This window comes from Arachis ipaensis, chromosome B5, assembly GCF_059453495.1.
Source record: "Arachis ipaensis isolate K30076 ecotype BB chromosome B5, ASM5945349v1, whole genome shotgun sequence".
NCBI lineage: Eukaryota > Viridiplantae > Streptophyta > Magnoliopsida > Fabales > Fabaceae > Arachis > Arachis ipaensis.
In genome coordinates this window covers 119429805-119446559 of record NC_142440.1, presented here as the reverse complement: position 1 = coordinate 119446559, position 16755 = coordinate 119429805, and the positions used below count along the sequence as shown (strand labels likewise).

Below are 16755 nucleotides of genomic sequence, written 5' to 3'. Positions count from 1 at the left end.
AGAGTCAGAATTTCTCTTAAACATATTTATTGAGTTAGTTTTAATTGTCCAAATACTAAATTTTTGTATGGATTCAAACATGATGAACTATGTTTTCCATAACAAAATGGGAAAGGGGTCTTCTGTATGTTAGTATGGTATTTGTTTTGTTTGTATATATTTTTCAGTGATAAATTATTTTGAATTTGCACATTTCTCACTTGGGAACAAATAAAATGCAGCACTTTTGCTTCTTCAGTGACTCTTCATTTGTTGTAAGTTCAAGCGCTTGTGATATCTGGGTGTTTTATCCTTGTCTTTTTTAGTTATATAGCATTGGTTGAAACTTCAAATTCTAGTGGCTATATGGCTGTTATGCCAAAGGCTTATGTTTTGGTATTGGATCAATAGAAGCAAAATATCGCCATTCTATTTTTCCCCTGTTCCTTCTGTTATGTCACCGTCACTATGTGCGTTAAGTTTGTGAGCTTGAAAGTGGAGCTGTACTTTTGGGACTTGATTAACACAACTTTCACTTTATTTCTGTCTTGTTTCACAAGCCTATCCATGTTGGGGGGTTGGAGGACTTTGAGTTTGTACAGTGTGTTGTTGAGATTAAGAATTTATAGAGAAATTGCTGTTTATGTTATTGTTGTGTGTTTTTTGTTTATATGAAATGGTGGTGTGGTGTTTGTGTGTCGGGAATTTGAGTCAATGAATTGGATCATTGGATGAGAAAAAAGTGTACTTGCAATAATAGAGGCTGTTGTTTTCTTTCTTTATTTTTATGTTATATTATATGGTTGATTATTTATATCTATTGGACTGATTTTGATTAATATATATACGAGTTTGTATTTTTGTAGCATGCCTGACCTGTTGCTTATGGTTTAATGGTGAAGTTATTAGTGATACATCTACAAAAATGAAGAAATTTTGTTTTATTTAGTATAGTTTTCAATTCTAGATTGAAGTAGTACTCATATGTATTGCATATACGGCTTGAAGACGAATCTGAATTGTATGATCTGTATTATGTATTGCATACTTGAATTGATTTACAAAGTTTGAATGCCTTCTAGCTAAATATTTTAATGTTTTCTTCATTTTTTGACAGAATAGATTCCAAACAGAAGATGAGAGTTATTGCCTGTTTGATTTTACGTTTTGAATTCATGAATGACCTTATGGTTAAGTTGTTAATGATTTGCTATGTTTTAATTATATTGTAATTGAGAAAAAAGAAAAGAAAATGGAATGATAGTTATAGAAGGCAAGTAGTAAGGGATGTTAGTGTCGATAAAATTATTTATTTTAGTGATCTATCATGTATAGAAAACACAAAAATGGATAGGCATGCCTTTGATGCATTGTGTAACATGTTTAGAGGGGTTGGAAGGTTAGAACCAAGTAGGAATATGGGTGTAGAAGAAATGGTTACCATGTTTTTACATATTATAGCACATGACGTCAAAATTAGGCTAATAAAGAGATAATTTGTGAGATCTAAAAAAATAATTAGTAGGTGGTTTAATGATGTATTGCTTGCTATTTTAAGATGTCATAATCTCTTACTGAAGAAACCTCAACCATTTAGCCATGATAGAATGGATGAACGATGGAAATGGTTCAAGGTAATTTATCTTGCTAATGTTATTAAACCTAATATGCTTAGTGTTCCTTAGAATTGAGTTAATTAGTCTTTTTTTTTTTGGATTTTAGAATTGCCTAGAAGGCTTAGATGATATCCATATCAAAGTCAATGTTCTTGAGACTATAAGCCTATATTTCAAAATAGAAAAGGTGACATAACAATCAATGTGCTTGGAGTGGTTTCTCTTGATATGCAATTTATTTATGTACTGGTCAATTGGGAGGATTTAGCTGCGGATTCTAGGGTATTGCGAGATACACTATTTCGCAATGGGTTTAGTATTCTCCAAGGTATTTTATTAAGACTTTAGTATGTTATTAAAATAACTATTTGATCTTTCATTAATTTTGTTCAATTTTATATGTCAGACTAGGTCATTACTACTTATGTGATGTTGGATACATGAATTGTGAAGGATTTTTGGCACCTTATAGGACAAAAATATTATTTGAGTGAGTTTAATCCACATAATCAACCTAATATAGTCCAAGAGCTTTTTAATATGAAACACTCAGAAGCTAAAAATGTCATTGAAAGGACATTTGGAGTATTAAAAACAAGATGAAGAATTTTAAGGAGATCATTTTATCCTATTAAGACTCAAGGAAGAGTTATAATTGCATGTTACTTTTTACATAATCATATTAGAAGAGTGATGGTTGTGGATCCTATTAATGAGATAGTAGATCAAAATATGCTTGGAGTAGATGGAGGGATCAACTTGCACAAAAAATATGTAACCAACGGAGAAGAAGACATCATGCTCGATAATTGTGATCATTTTTCTATGTGTGAGGCTGTCTACCGTAACATTGATTTCATTTTGTTGATGTGTTTGTGTTCTTGTACAAGTGTTGTGCATGTATGCTTATTAGAGCTAGTAATTTTTTTACTTTTGAGATTTCTTTGTAACTTTGATTTGGATAATAGTGAAGCTAACAGGCTATTGCTTCTTCTTCGAGTGTTCGCCCAGAGTGCAACGCCTTGAGTGGTTTAGATACCGGCTTCTCTCGATGAGAAGGAAAGAAGGTCGGCGACTAGTCGTATTGTCATCAGATGAATGACTGGCCTTTGGAAATGGCTTAATATATTACAAAACTGTTAAGTGAAAGAAGCCCTCATACCCGCTCTTCTTTCCCCCTAGCCCAAGTGCCTTTTCCTATGCTATTAGACTTTTGGACTAGGGGCCTCGCTGTTGCCTTTGGCTCGAGCTACTTTTGCTGTAGAGAACAGATAGCTTGCTACTCAATTCTACCCCCTAAAAAGCAAGCCATATCTACATTCAACCTAACTACTATAATTACCCAGCGAGACCGGGGGGGATCCCTTATCCCCGTTGAGTACTCATGTCTTCTCCAAACGCTTTTTATTCTTTTCATTGGCCTTCTCTTTCTTTTTTTTTTTTTAATTGATCATAACGATATCGTGGAAATGCTGCCCGGACCCATATATATAGAAAAAGAAAGAGTCGTCTCATTTCCTTACATTAGCTATGGCAGATAAATATTAGTAAATATCTGTTCGGTTACTACTACTTTTCTGTTTGTTGGTCGACCCTAATCCTCCCATGAGCGCCATCTTTTCACCTCCTCTTCGATGCGCTCCCACGTCTCGCTGTTGGGATTATTAAGGTCTTGCATTAACTTTACTAGGAAGTGTACTTGTTGCTTTTCGGGGACCTCCTCAACATCTTCGGCTATGTATTTAGCCGCATCTTCTACCGCCTCGCAGCGTCCTGGGGTTAATCCCCTTTCCTGAGCGATTTCCTTCGCTCGTTGGCAAATAGTTTTTATTACGTTTTCCACCTTAAGTAGGTGACGGTCACTTTCTTTCCATTCCTTGGAGTTACGGAGCCCTTTTTCTTTGAGGCGCTAGAGAAGTTCTATTTTATAGCTAGACAAGACAACAGAGGAAAAGGAAGGTAGGTAAGATTCTCACCGAGCCCTAACGATAGATGAAGCAGGTTGAAGCGTTTAAAAGAAAGTGATAGCCCCCACGTCCGTCTTTCAATCACCGTGAAGGAAATAAGCCACTGAAGAGCCCCTTCTCTCTTTCTTCTGCTGAAGAGAAGAGCATCATGACGGAATGAGAGTCTTTCAACTAGCTTGCTTGTCTCAAAACTCAATCAAAATCGCTCATCAGCTTTTGACCCAACCGGCGATTGGCAGGCTTTGGCATGCCTTGGAGATTTCGACCCCTTTCCAGAAACCAGGCTTCAAGGAGCATAATCTGAGCTATGGCTTTTCCAGCTTGGGACAGACGTGGCCTTGGGATAGGTATTTGATCTTTATTAGTATAAAAAAAGAATAGACAAGTAAACCAATAAATAACGTACTCTTTAGAGGACTTATGGGTGCATTTCCTAACTATGTTACCACGCTGAGCTTTTTAGTACATGTGGTCTAGAATTGTTGAGATTTATTTTATATAAGTTCAACTATAGATTATGAGGTGAATTATGAATTATGGTTTAGGTAAGTATTTTGTGCTAACTTTAATTGTGATAATGTTAATTTGAATTAAAGATATTTAATATTAGGAATATTTTGGTAAATTTAAAAAAAATAAAATCAATAATAATTTTAATTAAACATATTTGTTATTAAGAATATTTTAGTAAATTTATTATTAGATGTATTTTTGTAAATTCAAAATATAAAAAACTAACAATATTTTATTAGATTTATATTTAATTTTTTAAGAAAACTAGAGTCAATAATAATTTTGGTTAAAAATATTTGATATTAGGAGTATTTTTTAATATAAAATTTTTTTGTCCAAAAATAATAATATTAACCTTTTAATTGAAAATATATTCATATGTACATTTTTTATGTGCTTATTAAGTTTAATCATTAATTTTTTAATTTGAATGATTAAGAATAATTTTGACATATTATATAATTAAATAAGTATATTTAGAAATGATATTCTTGAGAATGAAAACTAATATTTGAACCAAACACACCCTTAACACTTTCCCAAGACACGTGTTAGCATCACCCAATGATACCATGTATCAACAGGTGCTAAATTGTTGTGTGGATGGGATAGACCTACAAATGTAAATTCTTATTTTATTTTTGCAGTCATACTTATAACTTAGTTCTAATCCAAAAAGATGACACATACTTGATACTTGTAAGTTAGTTATTAAACAATTAACCATTTTGGCCTATGGGATTAGGGCCTATTTAACATTTCTCTCTCTCTCTATATATATATATATATATATATATATATATAATATAAAAATAAACATAACATATCAATGCACATGGTCTTTTTGGTCTCACATGAGTATGTACCCAAATTTCCAATATCTTGTCAATTTAACATTTTTTTATCAACTCAAGTTTTTACGGTTTTCCACACTTAATTGATACACAATCTCTATCTTAAGCTAACCAAAGATTCAAATAAGGAAATTAATTAGTTTTCTGCTTAAGGCTAGTGATGTGGTAAAATATAGAATAAATGGGGATTAAAGGCTCAAGGTGGCTAACAAAGGTGATTGAAAAAGTAGGCTATTTGGGATAAGTGAGCTAATAACAAATGATGGCCTCAATCATATGTATGCATGTAAATACACTAAACAATGGACATATAGAATGGAACAAACTATAGATTACAATCATAGAGGAGAAAACACACAAGAATAAGATATTATGGTTAAACAGTGTAACCATGTAATTAAGCTCAAAAACTCACGGGTTGTGTGTTCTTAGCTCAAAAACCATATTCCAATTATATATATCATGCAAGTTACAAAAAAGTTTTAACTCAAATCAATGTGAATCTTAAATGCCTTTTCTAGGAAAAGATATATTCCTTGAAATTTTCAACAAATTGGCCAACATTTATTATTATTATTATATATATATATATATATATATATATATATATATGCTAAATGGATTGTTGTGATTATGAAAAACTAAAAATTTCTAGTAAAAATTTCTAGTTTACTCCCTATTTTCAATTAAACCAATTTCTCATATGCCAAAAGGGTAAACTAAACTTAATAATCCATGTTTTTCCACATCACAACTAATAAACTGAAAGTGCAATTTAAGCTAAATATCTAGGATATATACAAATCTAAAGTGCAGAATGCAACAAAGTAGAGATAAACAAAAGTATAATAAGATAGAAATGTGCAAGTACTAAAAGAAAAATAAAATAAAAGAAAATAAAGCAAAATATAAAATAGAGCAAAATAGGATAAAAAGTCTGAAATAGTTAACCAAAATATAATTCGCCAGAGATGGCGACCTCTCCATACTTATATCATAGCATCGTCCTCGATGCTCTAGTCAAGCCGGGTGTGAAGGGTCATCGCCTACTGAAGAGTGTGCTGCTGGTTCTGTGGGCTCTGACTGTGTAAGTGCCTGTGGCTCTGCAGGTTGCTCAAGCTGAGGCTCCTCGTGCTATGCTTGCTGCTGGTCCTCCTCCTGTGCATCCTCCTCCTGCTCATCCTCCTCCTCCTCAGAGTGCTCCGATGGTGTGTCAGGCTCGGAGGGAATGTCAGCATGCCCCGACCTCACCATCAGCTTCAGAAGCTCATAGCATCGCTTATTGCGACGCTCAGACCACTCATAACGCCGATGGTTGCGGCGCTCCATCTGATCCAGGCGCTCAAAGAGGCGATGCACTAGATGGTTGACTGGCTGAGAGGCGGATGATGGTGCTGTGGATGCGGGTGGTGCTGCAGGCGCTGAAGGTGTTGCTGAGGATGTGGCCGTATCAGTAGAGGCAGTAAGAGAAGGCGGTCTGTGGCCTAGAGGTCCGAACTGGTGGCTTCTCATCCTCTAGCTCCCAAGGCACCTCAGCTCGGCGAGCCATCTGGGTGATCAAGTATGGAAATGGCAGGGTGCCTCTGACATGAACCCGAGACATGTACTTCCTGATGAACCATGGAAGGTTTATGTCCTTTCCTTCCATAACGCACCAAATGAGGATAATCATAGCAGCTGGCACCTCTGACTCGTGAGTACTAGGCATAACATAATTGCTCAGTATTTGCTGCCATAGCCTAGCCTCATCGTTGAGATAAATAATCTTGATACCCCTGGGAGTTAACTTCGACTATCCCATAACCCAGGGGACATCCGGATCAATGGCTATGGTATGCCTCACAGCATCCCAATCAAAGCTCATAAATCTAATGGACTCCTAATCCTTCTGATAACCATCTGTCTCGTCTGATTTAGACTGAAAGTGGAGGATATCTTCTATGGCCTCTTCTATGACCAAGATCTGCTTGCCCCTGAGCTGCACAGCATCAAGGGTCGTCTTGTAATAGTTGCAGTAGAACTCACGGACCCAGGATGCGTTTACCTCTGTCAGATCCCTCTCTAGAAATACCCAACCTCTCTGTTTGATTTGATCCTCAGTGTACTTCTTTAGCTCGGTTGGTATTTTGAGTGTCTTTTCTAAATAGAGGTGCCTTTTTTCCACAAAGACCGGAAATTTGAGTTCATAGTAGAGATTTGCAAACTTGATTGGGTCATTTGCAGGCACAATTTGATCAGCTTTTTCTTGATCCGTGAAGTTCTTTTCCCGCCAAGATTCATCCGAGAGGACATCCGCTAGAGCCACGGATGACTGTCCTCTTTTCCTATTGCCGGTGCTGGACGTAGCCTTGCCTTTGCCTTTCCTGTCAGACATCCTAAAAAACAGAAATTCCAAGATACAATTTATCAAACTAAAGCAGAGAAACAGAAAGGCAAACAATATGGAAGCATAACAAGCACTAGATAGGCAAAAGAGGAATGAAAGCCAAAGTATGAAGTGAGTCGTAAAGAGATAAAATCTTGGACTGAAAGAAATGTAGGATTCAAAGAAATCAATCGGAAATCACAATCCAAGAATTTATACAGTGAAATCTATAATGCTTCTCTGATAAGAAATAACAATTAACATGCCATGAAAGGGATTAAAAGAGTTAGTTTAAAACGAAGAGAAAAGTTATGCAGTCAATGAAGTCAAGAGTTAGAAAAATGGTTTAAAGTTAGTGGCACGGTAATGTAGTGCCTAGCTAAAAGAAGTTCACAAGGTGTAAGGATAAGCAAGCTCAACATTCAAGCATAGAATGCAGATTATTGATGATAAATCATGTAGTGAAGGAAGCACAAAAAGGAATAGAATCATCAATAATGCAATTCAAATGAGAAGGGAACCAAAAGGAATGTGAACGCTAGCCCATCATCCCCTGAATTGGCCTTGGTTGAAACCAAATAAATCACAATTCAAAAGTACCAAATTCAATTCACAATTTGCAAATTAATAGCCCAACATCAAAAATCGTTTTGAAAATTTCGGCAGCATCCCGATAGTAAATAGGTGTTCCCGAATTAAAACAAGTAGCAAAAACTCAGTTCATATGGAGTCAAGGCAGTTCAGAAAGGAGCAGCAATCAGCATGTCATATGAACTCAGAGCAACAATTTCAATCAGCAGTACAGTTTCAACTCATGTGAAATGACGTCATTAAGCAAAACAGCATCAAACAGCAGTCAAACAGTATACCAGCAACATTAACAGCAAAGCAATTTTTTAAAATCAGACAATTCAAATAGCAAGAACAGAGCACTTATCAGACCTAAATCCACTAACCACATCCTAGCTACCTAACCACCTAAAATCCACTAAGAACATGCATCTCTAACTATCCTAATGCTAACAGAATTCAAATTAACTAACCAACTTAATTGAACAGAAGAATGAAATTGAAATGCAGGGGTGGAAACAGGGAAACTTGGGAGGTGCAGTAATAGAATTGGAAAGGGAAATGGAAAGGGGAGTGCTACCCAGAGACGGCGGCAGCACGGCGGCGCAGGGGTGTCTGCGGCGGTGCGTGGGGTCGGCGGGAAGGTCTGAGAGGATAGAGAAGAAGGAGAAGAAGAGAAGAAGAAAGGAGGGAGAGAGGGGGCAGTCGGCGGCGGTTCGGTGTTGCCGGCGGTGGTAGCGGTGGTGGTGAGTGATAGTGAGGGTTGCAATGGAAGAGAGGGAAAGGGACGTTGGAGGGAAGAGGGAGGTAGGGTTACGTGAGTGAGGAAAGGGCTTTCGCATGAGGGTTAATGAAATTTAAATCCACGCGTACGCATGGGTCATGCCTGGGCGTGGGTGAGGGAAAAAAGCATCGACGCGTACGCGTCATAGACGCGAACGCGTGAAAAGGGATAAATGAAGATGACGCGTACGTGTGAAGCACGCATACGCGTCGTCTTTAGCACGATTCCATCGTCGTTTTGGTGCAACTCTCTGTTCAGAAATAAGGGGGCGAAATTTTGCATGCGACGCGTGCGCGTCGCGCACGCCCATGCGTGGTGTGCTAAAATTGAAATTGATGCGTACGCATCAGGGACGCGTACGCGTGGGCCAATTTATGCTTTTTGCACACCAGCCGCACAATTCCATCACAACTTTCTGTTCGTTGGATGGAAGCGCCGAATTGGGATCGACGCCCACGCGTGGCCTACGCTCACGCGTGGGTTGGCTCTTTTTTTTTATGCAAAATCCAGAATGCAAAATGCAGATGCTGATGCAGACATTATGAATGCACACTAATAAAAATAGAATAAAATAAAACTAAGGATAAAAATGAAAGATCATACCATGGTGGGTTGTCTCCCACCTAGCACTTTTAGTTAAAGTCCTTAAGTTGGACATTTGGTGAGCCCCTTGTTATGGTGGCTTGTGCTTGAACTCATCCAGGAATCCCCACCAATGTTTGCAATTCCAATAGCCTCCAGAGTCTCAAACTAGGCACATAAAACCTTCGAGCAAGTTGAAGCAAGTGACAAGGCTCCAGGAGTGTTGATTGTTAGAATGAATTCTGGGGTCCCAAACCTTGCTTTTGCACCGTCTTTGCATTGATCATCATTGTTCCAACCGGGTGGCAAGCAGCCTGAATTCTCACTGAGATACCCAAACAACTTCCAAGACCCATTCAATCGAGCTCTACACCAATCCTTGTACCTTAATTCGGAGTATGCAACCATATTGAATCTTGCCTGACAACTCCTACCACTAACCATCTTCCTCTTACTCTTAAAGCCACAAAGAGCTCTAAGTTGACCATCCGTCTCAAGTAAACCATATTCAAGTGGAAAAGTAAAGGTTAAGGATAAGGATTTTACCTACTTGAATGTTGTATTGGGTGGTAATGGCTTTGGGAGAGGTCTTTCCAATGGTCTTGCAGGCTCTACTCTCTTGTGCTCTTCCTTGAATTCTTCCATCTCCTTGCAAACCTCTTCAACTTCAACTGTCCCTGATTGAAATCTTCTAAATCTTCTCCATCACTCAAGTCATAAGCTGGAGGTTGAGAAAAGTCTACCTCCACATCATCTTCAGATTCACTTGGAGAAGGCTCTTCAAACCCAAGGGGTTCAATTGCAGATGCAAGTTCATCACTAGGAGGGCTTGATTCATGATCATCATCACCAAGGGAACTTGCTTCTTGATTTGTTCCGTCCAAATATTCATAAGGAACATGCCTTGGTGGTTGTGCACTATCCTCCTCGACATTAATTTCAAACTTCTTGGCGGAATTCTCTAAAACTCTGAATTCCAATGTAGGTTCAGTATCTCCTAGGTCTTCAACCACTTCTTCTTCTTCGATAATTATGGCTTCCTCCAATTGCTCTAATACAAAATCGAACTCCTCCTTGATGTCTTCCCTCACCAGTTCTTCAGCTACTCTTTCATCTTCAAGCCGATCCCTTCTCTCTTGTTCTGTGTCAATAGTATTATTGAGATCATGTTGCTCTTGGATTGATGCATCCACACGTGATATAAGCATTTGGAGAGTAGAGGTGAGACTAGTGAGAGTAGAGGCAAGTGTGGTTTGAAGCTGTATTTGCCTTTGGCGAATAACACGAAGGGTGTTGCTATCCAGTGGAGGTTGGGGTGGATGGGAGGGTACATTACTTTGGAGAAAGGGTTCATAGTAGGAAGGTGGTTCTTCTTGGTAAGGGCATGGAGATGGTGAATATGGAGGTGGTGGTTCGTGAGAGTAATTATTTTGGAGTTGGGGTGGCTCTATGTATGGTTCGTATGGTTTGTATGGTCGGAATGATGGATAAGGGTTAAGGTCATATGGGGGTGAATGGTGGTATGTGGCTTGTGAGTAGGGTGGTTCAAAGTTGTGTTGAGGAGGGGGTTCATAGGTACATTGTGGTAGGTGTTGATTGTCACGAAGAGGTCCACCATAACCATCGTCTTGGTAAGCATCATAGAATGGGTGTTGATAATACCTTGGAGGTGGTTGTTGCCAAAAGGGTTGATCAAATCCTTGTGGCTCCTCCCAGCTTTGATTGTCCCATCCTTGATCCAAGCTCTCATTGTAATCTTCTCTACCTACAACATGATTGTAACCAAACTCATAGCCAAAGGGGTGAGAATTCATAGTAGCAAGAGAAATAAAAACTGATAAAAATTAATGAAACTAAACTCCTAAAACTAGAAACACTAACAAGAAACAAAAAATGGCAAAATTATTCACAATAACCAATAATAAGGCACACAATTGCAATTCCCCGGCAACGGTGCCATTTTAACGAACGAATTTTTTGCTAGTAAAGAATTCACAATAAATTCCCGTTGCTAGTATAGTTTCTAAACCAACAAAGAATCCTTTCATACAAAAATTCAGTTGTCACAAGTAACAAACCCAATAAAAGTAATAACCAAAGTATTCAAACATCGGGTCGTCTCTCAAGGAATTGCAGGGAGGTGTAGTTATTATTGATTATGGAAAAGTATCTTTTTGGGTTTTTTTTTTAAAGGTTGAACAAGGAATGTAGATGATAAGAAAATAAACTAATAACTAGAAAAGCTATTGGCAAGGTATGAGGACTAAACGTCCTATCCTAGTTATCCTTATCAGTTGTGATGAGAATTATCTATTGCTCCCACTTAGTTAACCTCTAACTACGGAGGAAAGTCAAGTGGACGAATCAAATTGATTCCTCAAGTCCTAGTCAACTCCTAAGGAAAGACTAGCTTTAGAGTCCTAAAACCTAGAGAGAGGAGAGAGCGTCTCTCTCTAGAAAACTACATCTAAAACCTAAAATTATGTGAATGAATTCATCCTCCCTGATTCCCCCACTGTGCAACCTCTATTCTGTGTTCTCGGGCTTGGAATTGGGCCAAAAAGGAGCCCAAAAATCGCTCCCAGCGCTTTCTGCAAGTTTCTGCAGGTGGCGCATGTCACGCGTACGCGTCGCTTGTCTTCTGCGCTAGGCACGCATACGCGTCGCCCATGCGTGCGCGTCGCTGCCAGCTTCTCAAAACTTCATTTTTCGCATACCTTCCACTTTTGCATATTTCCTTTCCATCCTCTAAGCCATTCCTGCCCTATAAAGCCTGAAGACACTTAACACACAGATTACGGCATTGAATGGTAATAAAGGATAATTAAAATTAACAGTTTAGGGGCCCAGGAAACATGTTTTCAACTATATCACAGAATTAGGAAGGAATTGTAAAACCATGCAAATTATCTGAATAAGTGAGCAAAGAATTGATAAAAACCACTCAAACTAGCACAGGATAAATCATAAAATAGTGGTTTATCAGTATTCACAGACAGTGTAGAGCTCGTTTGAGTCTGTAAGATAGGTTCGCTACCCAGATTTACAGTCGGCAGTCTAAGCAAGATAAATAAATATTACTCAGTGAATCCCAGAGGAATTAGAAGAGGTTCTAGCAAATGTTAGCAAACAAAGAAAAAGAACTCAATATAGGAAACCGAATCTTACATCTCAGAGAAATCATTTCGTGCCTCTGTGGAGTCAAACCTATCTGGAGCAACGTTTGCTGTTTGAGATCCGTCATTTCTTCTCTTTGATCTCTTTTCTCTTAACATCTCCAACGCATGTCTTCTTCTTTCTGCAGCGCTGTCCTTTTCTTGTTCAGTTCTAAAAATTCAAAAATAAGTATTAATGAACCTAAAACGAAAGCATGAATAACCAAAAATATGATTCGAGAAACTTACTCCTTGTCAGATTCAGTTTTGCTCTCTGAATCTGTGAAAACAAGCTTCCTGATTTGGTTTGTTTTTTGGCCACCCTCCCCGGTTGTTTTCTTTTTACTATGGGTGTTTTTTCAATTTCTTTTTCTCTGCAACACAACAAACACATCGAATTTATACCGGAGACAAATATCAGTAAGAAAACATTTCTAATATGAAAGGAGGCAACTGAAGATACTAACAATCAAGTGAATAAAATTGAGCAACACCACTAAATCGAACGCAATTTATGTGATGAATAAAACGTGATATACATCCAATCATCAAGAACAACATTTTCTGCATGCAAAAGGACAAGTGAAGACACTAACAATCAAGTGAACGATAATTACAAATCCCACTGAACCGAACGCAATTCATGTGCTGAATAAAACGTGATACACATTCAAATAGTAAGAGAAAACATTTCTGCATGCAAAGATTCTCAACTGAACAATTGACAATCAAATGAATCACCCGATACTTACTGGCTTTCAAATTGGCTTGTGCACTCTGAATCCGTCGGCACAGGCTTCCTTTTTTTGCTTTCTTTTGTAGCCACCTTCTGTGGTTGTTTTCTTTTCTTTGTTGCTGTTTTTTCAATTTCTTTTCCTCTTCAATACATAAGAACAAGCGCATAAGAACAATTTTAACCAAATTCGAGTAAAACAAAACCAATATGAACATCAAACTTACTAGTTTTTGGATTCATTTCTGCTTTCTGAATCTGTGGGACTGCTTTCAGTTTCTCTTATTGTTTCTGAATCCGTCTCAACAATCTTTTTGTTTTTTAACCAGCCTCTGTTGTCTTGTTCTCTTGGCTGGCAGTGTTTGTCGGATTCAGATTCGGATTCAAATTCGGAGAAAGTGTCTTCTTCCGAAGAATAATCCTGATCAACAATTTTCTTTTCTTCTTTCTTCCCTTTTCCTTTCTCTTTCCCCTTCAAAAAAGTTTGTTTCTTCTCCACCTTCTTTCTTTTTGTTTTTTCCTCCTTTATTTTCTTTCTATACAGAAGTCCCTAAAACACAAACTTATTTAGTTAGTAGATTATTTTAGAAGCATTTGAAACAAGCAAATACGGTAACAATCAGGTGAATTAAAATGAGCATAAACACTGAACCGAACAACATTCATGTGGTGAATAAAATGTGATAAATATTTAATCATAAAAAAAACATTTCTGCATGCAGTGGGATTCAAATAAACACACTAACAATCAATTGAATTAAAATTAGAAATCCACTGGACAGAAAGAAAATAAGAACACATTTTTGAATAAGTTGATCTACTAAATGAAGCAACTCAATCCAATAAACTTAAAATGCAACTAGGAGAAATTTTAGGGGAAAATTTTTGTTTAATTTACCATTGTGTCCGTTGCTTCTTGATTAATCCGGTCAAGTATCATCTTCTTTTTCCAGTGGGCCATTCACGGTGACGAGGGAGCATCAGGTCCATCCAAGCGAGGGAACATAGTTTCATGGAAATAAATAAGCATCAAAACAAAAACACAGCCGTCAACAGACTGTTTCTTTCCCTTTCTTTTGTTCTCGATTCCCTTCCTCAAGAAGCTGAGCACATGATTTGTCCATTCCCACTGTCGGATGTTGTCCACATGAAAGATAGGTGGCTTATGGATCGGGGAGGCCATGCTTACCGTCGTCGGCAGCAAGAAGCACTTCTGTATGAAGACGACAAAAGTCTTTCGAAATTTTTGCCGGTTCTCCTCCCCTTCAACACTCATATCCAGGACAGACTTTGTCAAAGACCCTAATGTAACACATTTGAGGCTGTCAAATATTGCCTTGTCTGCCTCATTCAGTCTGCCATACTCAACCTTTTCAGCAAAATGATTTCCTACAATATTTTAATAGCAAGAAATCAGCCAAAAAGGCTCAGTTTAATTTTTTGTACCCAACTGAACCGAAATCAAAGGAATCAATAAACCAAAAATAAGTAGAAAGTGGAAAGTGTATTACTGCCGTGGTTTATGCCCAATGCAGCTGCTATCTTGTGAGGTGTTATGTTTATTTTTCCATGGAGAGTTTTCAGGTATCCATGGTATTGATTATAGCAATCAATCAATTCTCTCATGAGGGCGTGAGAGGCGTTCATTTCCGGGACATGTGCCAGGGCACCGAATCTCATTTCTTCAACTATATCTTTCTTTTCCTGACTCAAATTTTTTAACACTGTTGCTATTGCCTTTGTTTGGCATCTGCAATCGTGAGTTTTCTACAAGGTTTCGAAATAGAATGTCACGATATATTTATAATACAAAATAGATTTTATTCGAATGAAAGCGGATAAATGTATTTAATGTGCTTACGTTGTAGCGCGGATTCTTCTTTGTCACCATTGTCTTCTTCATTTTTGGTGTAAGGACAAAAAAATTTGGTCAATACTTCACTCTATACACTGACAAGCACAAGCATGCATATCTTAATCAAGTGAATGAAAATGCCCCAGCCCACTGAACCGAACTCACTTGATGCACTGAATAAAACATGATAAATTATGAAACACCTAGAAAAGCATTTCTGCATGCAAAAGAAGCTACCTGAACACACTAACAACCAAGTAAATCAAAATTATCAACTGCACTGAAAAGTGATAAACATTCAATCATCAAAAAAATCATTCATGCATGCAAAAGGACCAAAATGAACACACTAACAATCAAGAAAAATGAAAATGGCCAACCCCACTAAACCGCACGCTATCCATACACTGAATAAAACATGATAAATTATGAAACACCTAGAAAAGCATTTCTGCATGCAAAAGAAGCTATCGGAACACACTAACAACCAGCTGAATAAAAAATTATCAACTCCACTGAAAAGTGATAAACATTCAATCATCAAGAAAATCATTCATGCATGCAAAAGGACGAAACTGAAGACACTAACAATCAAGTGAATGAAAATAGCCCACCCCACAGAACCGAACGCCATTCATGTGTTGAATAAAACGTAATAGACATTGAATCTGCAACAAAATCATTTTTGCATACAAAATGACCCAACTGAATACACTAATAGTCAAGTGAATGAAAATGACCAACTCTACTTAACTGAATGCCATCCATGTGCTGAATAAAATGTGATAGACATTCAACGATCAATTAAAACATTTCTGCATGTAAAAGGACTCAACTGAACACACTAACAATCAAGTGAATGAAAATGAGTAACTCCACTGAACCGAGCAACATGCATGTACTGAATAAAACGTTATAAACATTCATTCATCAAGAATAGTATTTTTGCATGCAAAAGAAGTCAAGTGAACATACTAACAATCAAGTGAATCAAAAATAGCAACTCCACTGAACTGAATGAAAATAAGAACACATTTCATTTCAAGCCCAGTTACGCAATAAAAATGGAATCAGAATACGTCGATCTACTAAACGAAGCAACTCTATCCAGTAAACATAAAATGCAACTAGGAGAAACGCGAGATTGCAAGATTTTAAATGAATAGTAGTTTTTCTCATACCTTTGTCAGTCTCTGTTGCTATGGTAGTTCGTTTTTGCTTCTTCCTTGCGAAATCTTTTGGCAATTCTTCGCCAGTAATGGTTTCCGCAAAGAACGTGAGTGAATTTCGAGTGATTTTGAGAGAGATTCAAAAAGAATGAGCAGTTTCATATGTGAAGAAGAAGGAACGTTTTTTCATAATGAAGCGCGAATGAATGTTAACGTTTTGGGAGGTTTGGGGCACGTGTATTTTACATTTCATTTAATGAGATTGGGTTTTTTTAGTATTGGACCAGCTTGGATGAACTTGGATACAAAATTATATGAATATGTAGCATGACTAAATTTTTATTAACCCACACCATCGTATAACTTAAACGCAATAAATTGTATTTATCTAACTGTTAAATTCCAAAATTACTATGGATACCTGAGGGTTTGGATAAAATTCACATCCTGATACTACTTGGTACTGTAGAACAAAGCCAACATTACTATTTTTCAGTCTTAAGCTATTATCAGAAATCTAAAAGCAACTTTGATAATTCCATAGCTGCTTGAATAGAGTAGAAATCTAAATGCATCTTTCTCTCTCGAGTCCACATCCAGAACTGCAAGAATA

At 37.4% G+C, this 16755-nt stretch overlaps 1 pseudogene; it reads left to right on the top strand.

Annotated features, from left to right (window-relative positions):
- LOC148565561 (uncharacterized) overlaps positions 1-6299 on the top strand; it is a 31380-nt pseudogene extending 25081 nt beyond the window's left edge.
- Positions 6300-16755: the final 10456 nt, after the last annotated feature.